At 35.1% G+C, this 10,394-nt stretch overlaps 1 pseudogene; it reads left to right on the forward strand.

Annotated features, from left to right (window-relative positions):
* Positions 1-1,406: 1,406 nt before the first annotated feature.
* Positions 1,407-4,756, forward strand: LOC116146897 (annotated as a pseudogene).
* The last annotated feature ends 5,638 nt before the right edge of the window (positions 4,757-10,394 follow it).

Raw genomic sequence — 10,394 nt, forward strand, 5'->3', positions numbered from 1 at the left:
CGCCTGTCAGCACAATTAATCTCCTACCGAACCAACTGCTCTCCAAGCTAAATACTTTTAGCTGAGAGAGAGAGAGAGAGAGAAGGGGGGCTAACTGTGGGGGTAAAAAATCACCTGGACCTCAATCAGGCCCAAGCCTACATCTCCTACCACAAAGGCCCAAGAACATAATCCAACTTTGGTTGGGCCAACGCCGAATTCCGTGACTTGGGCCCAAATCAACATCCTTCTGGAATGGGCTTTGTTAGTAGCCCACAAAAGGTGAGGCCTCCAAAACAAGGTAAGTAAGACTCTTCCTATTCAGTTCTATCCTAATCCATCTAAGATTTTGTATCTTGGATGAATTAGGACTCTTGTTGCTAATGAGGCAAGTGAATCAGGGTTTTCCTTATTCACTAGACCTCCTCTTATGTGGATTCAAAATCCTACCGGGATATGAACATCCCACAACTACTATATAAACAGGGGTCACCCCACTATTTAGGCATTCAACATTACACCTTCCATCCCCTTAGTTCTCACTCTTGATAGCTATATTTTGTCTCCATGGTCTTAGTTCCCCACTACGCTGCTAGTAACCCTTTCTTTCCCTTAACACTTACTAAAAAGCCTTCATTATTCTTATTGACTTGAGTGTCAGAGTGCCTACAGCAAACACCACCTCGGTATTTTCCGTTCACTTCACGTTGGTTTCTTTGTGTGTGTGCAAGTGCAGCAGATCGCTAGTGACCTCAATCTCACATGATTCGTCCTCCATTCCATAACTGTAGATTTTGACGTCTACAACTGTCCAATAGAATTTTATTTTATTAGGTTTAATGACATCTTTACCCCCAATCTATCGTAAATGAACATTCCTCCCTCCCTCATATTTTGAAAACACCTAACATATCCTATTTTCCAAAGTAGGACAATGAAAATTAACCATGAAAGGGTAATTTTGTCGATTCATGTTATATTAGGTTTTCTATTTCATAATGTTATATACGTGAAGCGAATTGACAAAATTGTCTTTTCACAGTTAAGTTTTAATGCTTAAATAAAAAACAAAGGGGGTTTCGTTCAAAATGTCATTCCGTCATTTTAGTAGTTATGTGGTATACTATAATATTAATACGATTCTTATAAAACTTATATACAAAATGATGTGGCATGTCGTGATTGAGATAGTGCAAATGTAAATACATTTATCTCATAAATGATTTGTCAATTAAATAATAATGTCATGTCTTTTATATACTTGATTTTGTATATGTAGCGTTCCTGAAAATATAAAGTCCTAATTTTAATGTAATAGTCAAATTTTAAATTTCTTTTTTTATTTCAAATTTTACAATGTAGTACTTATAAAGTTATAATGACAAGTAGTGACATGTCACAGTGCCTTACTAAACAAAATTCAATTTTCTCTTTTGAATAAAAGAGATATAAAATCATCAAGAACATTTCCCGCTCAAATTCAAGTTCGATCAATCGATCTAGGGTTTCACATCTCTCTACAAATTTCTGTACAAATCATCTTGAAAGGTAATTCATAGCTTCAATGTTGACATACATATATTTTCTTTGTTCTTTCTCTTGCATGCTATTCAATTAAGTTTGATTTTCCTCGATATTCTCCAATCTTATTTTTAATTGTTTTTCAATTTTTTCTCATTTTATTTGTCTTTCTGTGTAAAGCGAATTTATTTGAGAATCGATCAAGGGGCAGAGCGCGAAAAGTGGAAGTTGTGAAGGTTAAACTTTAATTTGACTGCAAATTTTCTTATGTTTGGTTGCCGAGAAAATTTCGGAAATAAAATAGTTATTGTTTTCTGAGAGTTGGTTTTTCACCGCTTGGGGCCCGCGAAAATGATAATCTGGAAGGAATTTGACTTTGAGAGAGTGTTTGGCACTCCGCGCCAGAACGAGGCAATTTCGTCATTTTTGTAAATATTGTTTTTGTTTGTTTTGATCTGAGGATATTCTTAGAATTCTGGTATTTTGAATATATTCTGGTGATTATTGGACAACTAAAATTGAATTTGTCATCAACTGAAAATAGCTAGTAATTGATTGGTTTAGTAATGGTAGTCATTTTTCTTTTTTTCCCTAAATTATGATTTTATTACGTTTTACTCAATGAATTGTGTTAATTTAGAGTTAAAAATTCTAATTTTAAATAAGGCGCAGATTGTCAAGCTCGAGAGAATAAGTGTAGTTAAGAGACCGGGATTAACTGCATTATTGAAAGACTTATCATGACATCAATATGTTGAAAGTTAATGATATAACCTTTTACATATATGTTAAGGTGAGCTTTAGTGATTAATGTCTGCATTTTCTGTATCTTGGTGCTTAGGATAAAGGATAATTTTGTAAGTTTCTTGCTTGAAACATAAGACTAGAAGAGCTTCAGTTAGGAGTAATATATATCAACGTTTTGAAAATAGTGTTTCCTGAAATCTTTTAGGGGTGAAAATGAAACATTTTGAGAATATCTTTTACAATTTTGAAGAAATGTCGTAAAACTTCAGAGGTCTTTATGATTTGTTTTCTAAAATTTCTCTTCAATTTTGAAATTGTAGGCATTACTTTTCTTCCATTTGTATGCATATTGGGGAGCTTTTCTGAAAGTGAAGTAACTAACTTAGCAACTGGTTTACAGGTCTTAAGACATGCGCTTGTTTGGTTGCCTAATGATCTTTCTCAGATATTTTTGCGGTGTTATCCAGGTATATTATGAAACTGATGACTGATACCATAGGCTGAGATGAGATGCAATGCGTGTTGGCGAGAATTGGAAGGGCGAGCCATTTCCACTACTTGTGGTCACCTGTTGTGTATCCTAATGCATCTTATAATTCTGTTTTTGCAGTCATGTACATTTCATAATTCCATTTTCCTTCATATGTAAACATTGAGGAAATTTAGTGCATTTGCATAAAGTTTTTCTTAAAAGTGTGATTAGGCCCTGAAGATGCCAACAAGATCCTCAATAATGATGCAGCATGTCCCATTTGTGATCAAGTGCTCTCTAAGAGGTAATATTTTTTTATTAGTGTGCTTGGTATTAGGAATGTCTTTTGGGGTTTGCATTTTTTGGAAGTACATTGCTCAGACATGTAGGAATGGTAAACGTAGATAGATGGAATACCAAAACTCCAATCTCTATTTTCTCTCTGTGTAGGTCATTTCTGGGTGTTAATGCACTGCAGATCTCCTTGTCATATACTAGGGTGTTGCTCTATGAATGAAAATACCTGTCATTGTTCTTAAAATTCTAAGTTGGGTAACTTGCTTATGTTGTTTATGGCTTCCAATAGCAATTCCAATAGGAATTTTTTTTTTTTAAAATTTTACTGCCCTAATGTGATTTTCCTTTTGTCAGCCTTATGAAACCTGTGGATATCAATCCAAATGATGAATGGATAAATGTAAGCAATTGCTTCACTTGGTAGATTATTTACAGCTTATTTATACATAAAACTTGGCTTTTCCTTTTGTAGTTTAGCTGCCTTTATGTGTCCTGTTGCTTTCTTGCTTATATTCTCAATGCATTCTGTTGCAGATGGCCATGGCTGGAGTATCTCCGCAGATATGTATCCTTCATAATTGGATTTAAAAGAAAGTGAGGTTATTTGGTTCTTATAATTAAGAAATAATAACAATAATAAAGACAAGAAATGAGAGTTACTATGAGAGTTACTGAACTAGAAGGGGAATATAATATTTTCTCAATTTTATAAGGAATTTGAAAAAAAAAAAGATGTTTTAGGCCATCCATCTTCCTTAATGAACTTAGTGATGAAGAGTGCATACAGAAGTGTAATGTTCTACTTGGGACAAAAGGAACTTGAAATGCAATTCAAGATGAATAGAATTGTAACCCAATGCCGGCAGAAATGTGAGGCAATGCAAGAAAAGTTCACAGAAAAGCTGGAGCAGGTACATACTGCATATCAAAAAATAGGCAAGAGGTGTCAGATGATGGAACAAGAGATTGAGAATTTGTCAAAGGACAAGCAGGAACTCCAGGAAAAGTTTTCTGAGAAATCCAGGTCACAGTCTCCATCACTATTTTAGACCTTGGTATCCATTCTTAAATATTTGGTTCTTGGATCCTGATAAAACTAACGCGTTTTAATACCAGACAGAAGAGAAAACTAGATGAATGTATGACCAATTGAGGAGGAGTATGATTCAATGAAAAGATCAGCAATCCAGCCAGTAAACAACTTTTACCAGAAATAGAACCAGATTTGTTCTCAAACCAGCAGCTAACATGATGGAAAGCAGAGACCATATTCGAAAAGGTAATCTTATCTTTTATGGAGTAAAAAATTGATGATTTATGTGCCAACTAGTGAAATATAAAAGCACTTTTAAGTTTTTTTCATGTCTAAATGCAGTTGAAGTTTCGTTTCTGATCTTTTACGCAACCAAACAAATTAGTAACCATCTTGCTTAAAAATCTCCAAAACCAATTGACTTATAATTTGCAGATTGGTGGTTTCTTCCGGAACTCCAGCAGGCCTCGGGAAGCAGTATGGCCAGCGAGACAAAATAGTTCAAATCTGGTCCCTTGACATCTCACTGGCTCAACGGCAAAAACAAGCAGCCATTCCAGTTGATGCCATGAACAGAAGAGCTGGTGGTCACTCTGTTTTCGGAGCTTCTGCTGCGCTGCTGTAACCCCTCAATGACACTAAGGAATTTGATACTCTCCCCAATGAGAGGCCTCAGCTCTCCGTAACGCACTCAAATGTTCACGTAAGTTCCACAGTGGATTCGATTCTGCTAAAGCACTTGCGCATACTTTGAATTCTCATGAATTCTGGCTTTTCAGGTTATAGGAAGAAGTTGAGCGCTTGCTGTTTGATGAACAAGCCATGGCGCATAGTTTAATCATGTCGTAAAAATTTCTTCCTCGTCCCTTAATTTAAAAGCATTTAGCAAAGGTGCAACGAACCTGAATTTAGTAGCCCTCCATAAATATTTCCGATGGATGGTATAGTTGAGAAGCTGATTTAAGTTTTGCAATTAGGAACTACAGGATTTTATTATCTACGAAATAGAATTATATGAAATCTCCACATTTCAGTATCATTCAACAACCAAAAATATAATAGATTAAACTTAATTTAGCTCAGTAATTGGGGTTCTAATATTGCAGGATATCCCTGTAACTTACAATTTGTGGTGCTCATATAGGAACCCAGCCAAAAAAATTTCAGTGTTGTTATCAATAGAAAGAACAAGTTTATTCTTGCCACCAAAAGGTACGTGTATTTACAATATTTCATCTCAAATTTACAGATTACCTGTTACTCATGACAAAATTTCTCATTATCTTCTAAACAATTTATCCCAGGTACTCTATCCATCTTTCTACGAAAATAGATGGGGTGGCAAGAAAACTTTCAAACCAGGGGCTGGACGATAATTCAATAGTATCCCCATTTTGGATAGAATGGAAAATATGAGAGCCATCGATGTATATAAACCCCTTAGAAACCATGTAGCTTCATGGACTCATCTGATTTCACTAATCCATGCATCAAATTAGAGTAGGCTGCCGGAGGTGATAATGGGCTCCCTTACCATATATGGAGATCCGAGACAAAGTAGGCATATGAATCCACCGGCTGACAGCATTGCTGCTGTGGACCCAGCAGCAGTTGAGACTCTGAGACCACTTGACGGCAGTTCACTAAGGGGAGCACGGCAGGCCCTCTTTGTTAATTCTGCCAAACATGCAGAATGAATCTACTAAGAACGGGTATACTAAAATACAAAATAGGACCCTCGACAGAGACTCAATATTTCAGGTGATTTTACTTGAATGAGAACACGAGAAACGTGGCAGGACAAGGGTGTGCAACCAAAATGTCGTAAGAGCAAATTGGGAGCTGTTCTGAATTTACACACATGATACTTGATATATGAAGGAACTAATGACATCTAGGATTGTCTATGACCTGAAAACAATGCCAAATAATGAACAAAAGTCTCTTGTTGCATATAACTACGAGTTTTCGGCTCATTAACGCCATCGATCCAAGCTCAGGAACAGTGGAACGCGAAAAAAAAAAATAAAATAAAATAAAATGTAAAGAGACTGTTGAATCAGATAATTGGAATGTGAGAAACACAATTTCAATATCTAAAATAAATGCTTTCCGAGGAATGAAGAAAAAACATTAGCGTGTGGAGCTTAGGCATGTGAAATCAGTAAACCACCATGATTCCTCCCTTCTACCAAGTACCAGCAACAGCCTTTAATTCCTTAAAATTTCAAAAAGGGAGTGATACAAAAGGATCACAAAAAGAACTTAACAATCATCACATTTGTCTTTTCAAAATGCTGAAATTCAATAAGGTTCCACCTTATGTTTCACAGAAAATAAATTTGTAATTTAGAATTACATCCATTCAAGCTGCTTTTAAAGATGCCGCTTGCTGTTGGTTGTTTCAAAGATACCTATTGTTCGAAGTAGTTTTTACAGTTGCTGCACAAAGATACCCGTGCTTCTAGTGGCATCAAACTCATTACTAAATGCTTCCACCTACATCAGAAGACATGGTAACTATATTCACAACTAAGCTATGTCAATAATAAAACATGATCTGCAAATCAAAGACATGATAACTTGATGTCAAGAATGCAAATCTAAAGCCAGCCCAACATTGAACAACCTCTTCAAATGTGTGGGATCAGAATTCACACCTAGAACAGGAACGAATCATCCATCAAAATGACTGGCCTGCAAAAGAGTACCATCACACCAATAGTCACAACTAGATCTACGTTACTGATTGGTTTTGAATAACTGTTACGGAAAACAGGCTCCCAATCAACCAATTTTCGTGAAAGAATATCCTGACAAAAGTTATGGCATCCTTGTGAATCTTACACCATGTTGTCCAGATGCTGAAAAAATATATCATCCCCAGGAAAACTGAGTCAGAACAACAATCAATAAATAATTGAAATGATAAGACGACAGAGAGATGAATGATGTTATAACTATCAGAACAAAGATGTCCTCAAAGCTTCTTGACCAAGTTAATACAACCACACATGAATACATGATTTAAAATCTCGTAACACAAATTTATAAAACACTGGACATACATAAGTATAATTACTCAAGTGGATATAATAAATGGTCGAGTAGAAGGCCATGGAAGCGATGAAGCTCAAATGTCAGTAAGGCGAAGGTTTCGGGAAACAAGGAGATAAAGAAGGGTTCACAAGAAGAGAAGATGCAAAAACCTCAAATATAAAAATTCAGTTTCCATGGTAAAAGTTGGAAAATATTATCATTTTTCAAAAACAGTTTCCAATACTCACTTCCTAAAATGCATCTGGATTATAAAAAAAAAAAAATTATTAGAAATGGTCCCAAAAAAAAAAAAAAAAAAAAAAAAAAAAAGTGGCCCTTAAATTAGAACTTTATATTGCAATTTTTTGAACCTAAACAGAGTACCGAACATAAATGAAATGCATTGACAAAAAAAGCATAATCCATTTTGGCATTTTATCAAACAGCTAGAATGCTGTTATGGTACTGCAAATATTGATCTTAAAGCAGATTTCCACTAAAAAGATTCGCACGTAATAAACGAAACAATAGAATTTAACTATTTGAAACACGAAAATGGGAAGAAACAGAATAAAAGGAGCTTGTCTCAGAGGGTTCATGCAAAGAATGTTACTCAAGTACTGAATCCCTCGAAATTATTAAAAAAAAAAAAAGAAGAAGAAGAAGAAGAAAATGGGATACCTGAGGATTAGTGATATGAGAGACGCCATGGCGTTTGATTGGCGAACAGGGAAGACGTCAAATGGTTTCAACACAACAAGAGCTCCTCCTGCCATCGAGTTCGAGTCTCGCTCTGTTTCTCAATAGCCCTGTAATTAGGAAGCAATGGAGCTGTCACCTTGACAGCTTTGGGTGGACTTGGGCTCATCATTTGGCCGAGCATTTAGGTGGATTGTATTTTTGGAGTTTTTGTTTTCACGAAAATGAATTTAAAGATTAAAATAGAAATTGATTTTGTGATTTCAAAATTTTAAAAATATGTTAACCATAATTTTAAAAAAATATTATACTCAAGTAAAATAGTGAAAATAGTTTGTTATTATTTCTATACGATAAATACTGAAGTTAGTATCCAACTGAGTAGACTTGTTTTGAATAAATAATGTGTCTGTAAATTCAAAAGCAAACCCGTGTAAGCCTAAACCTACAGCCATTAAATTTTCTGATTGGACCCAAAATGTGAGAATTGTATAGAGTAGACTTGTTACTTGATTAAACCTATGTGCAAAGTTCTGAAAACCGGACCAGAGCATCCGGTCGGACCGGTTCGACCGGTGACCAGTGGCATTTCCGGCCCGGAATACTTAAAAAACCGTTAATTGCATTTTAAACTGGATTGGACCGCGATTAGACCGTCGAAATAGTGCCGAATCGAGTCAATCTCAGTTGAATCCCACGGATTCGACACCGATTGAGGGAGAAATACTGCCATTAGACTTAAAGGCATCTCATTACAAAACCTGCCATTTTCGTGGCCGTCGTCAGCCATCGTCGCTCGCCGTCCACCTAAAAACTTCACGCGATCGTCTGACTTCTTTTGTTGATTTCTACGGTTTCCGGCGCCGATGGAACTCCTTGGCACAACCATTAGAGTCGCCGACACCTACACATCAAAAGCCCCAAGATTCCAGCTTCGATGGCCGCGATCGTCGTTCGCGCCACCACTCACCGAATCTTCGCGCGATAGGGGTGTTTTAGATAGATTTCAAACCTTAAGGGAGTATTTAGGGGTGTTTTTGATGAATTCAAACCTTCAGAGACTAAAATGTAATTTTACAAATTACGGTCCAACCGACCGACCAATCAGTCAAACCGAAAACCGGACCCTTGAACGGGTCATTGTCCGGTCGTTTTCAGAAAATTGCATATGTGATGACCTCAAAAACAGACGGGTAATGTCTATAAAATTGGGAGGCTATCACATCTTACATCACTAGGCTTGGATCCTCATAACTAAGTGAAAGAAGAGTAAATATACGTGAATACCAAAATAAAATTGTGCATTTGTATAATTTACGCACTTTTCATCTTAACTATACAATAGACGAATATACATAATAGACTTTTTTGTCAAAAGATTGATATTAGATTAAGATCAACCCTTAAGTAAAAATCATTTCTAAAGATTTGTAATTTTTCATTTAAAGAAACTGTAAAATTATTAAATTTAGTTATTTAGGGATAGTTCCATGATAAAAAATTTAAAAAAAAAAAAAACATATATATATAGAGCTGAATACCCATGCGGGTTGTTTGCCATGTGACACATTTTGAAACTCATGGAATTGTTCCATTTTGACACATAAGATTTGGGGTTGCTATGTGGTTGAATTTTATTGGTAATGCTGTAGAGAGATACTAATTACTAAATTGGTATTCCAAATCCAAATCCAAAGATAAAAGCATACCTATTTGAGTGACACGTAGGACCTTTTTTTTTTTTTAAATTTTTTTTTAGCTCTAAAATCGGTTTATTTTGGAGCTCTAGAATTGCTCTCTCTTACCTTGTTGGATGTATGGTTTAATGAGATATTTTTAACCCTAAGATTCATGAATACCCATGCTGGTTGTTCGCCATGAATACCGATGCAGATTGTTCATCATGTGGCACATTTAGGAAGATCTAGAATTGCTCAATTTTGACACATTGGATAGTCAAATTGCTCTATCTTGACATGCTGGGTTGGTATTTATTGCGTCATCTATAATTAATAATAATAATAATAATAATAATAATAATAATAATAATAATAATAATAATAATAATACAGGTGCATTGCATTCGCATTCCAAAGATGTGAATTAATAACAAATATACAGGTGTATTAGACTGCTATTAGTTATTGCATTGTATTGACATTGGAAAACTCTCTTCATATTGAATTCGTATTTAATTGCATTGGTATTTGGAAGGTCTAAATAAGAGGTTATAAAAAGGGTGCATGTTCAGTTGTGGATCATCGCAATTTGTTAATTGGTGTCAACAATACGTCTGGTTTTTTGTTAATTGTTTATAGGTCATGTTAGTTTGTGTCGATAATATGTCTGTTCTTCATTTTTTTTTTTTTTATTATTATTTATGTTTTTGTTGTTGTTTACAGGTCAAAGATCATGAATCGACATGGAATAAAGGCACGATGTATGATTGACACTGTCAGATGAGTTGTTATTTTGATTTGTTCTTCTGAACTGTAAGTATATTTTCTAAATATTTTAATGTGAGCTGTAAGTATGTCTCCTATCTATTTTAACGGTTATTGTTAGATTGAATGATTGTTTTTGTTAGGTCAATTTATTTGATTGATT

This window comes from Pistacia vera, unplaced genomic scaffold (genome assembly GCF_008641045.1).
Source record: "Pistacia vera cultivar Batoury unplaced genomic scaffold, PisVer_v2 Contig485, whole genome shotgun sequence".
NCBI lineage: Eukaryota > Viridiplantae > Streptophyta > Magnoliopsida > Sapindales > Anacardiaceae > Pistacia > Pistacia vera.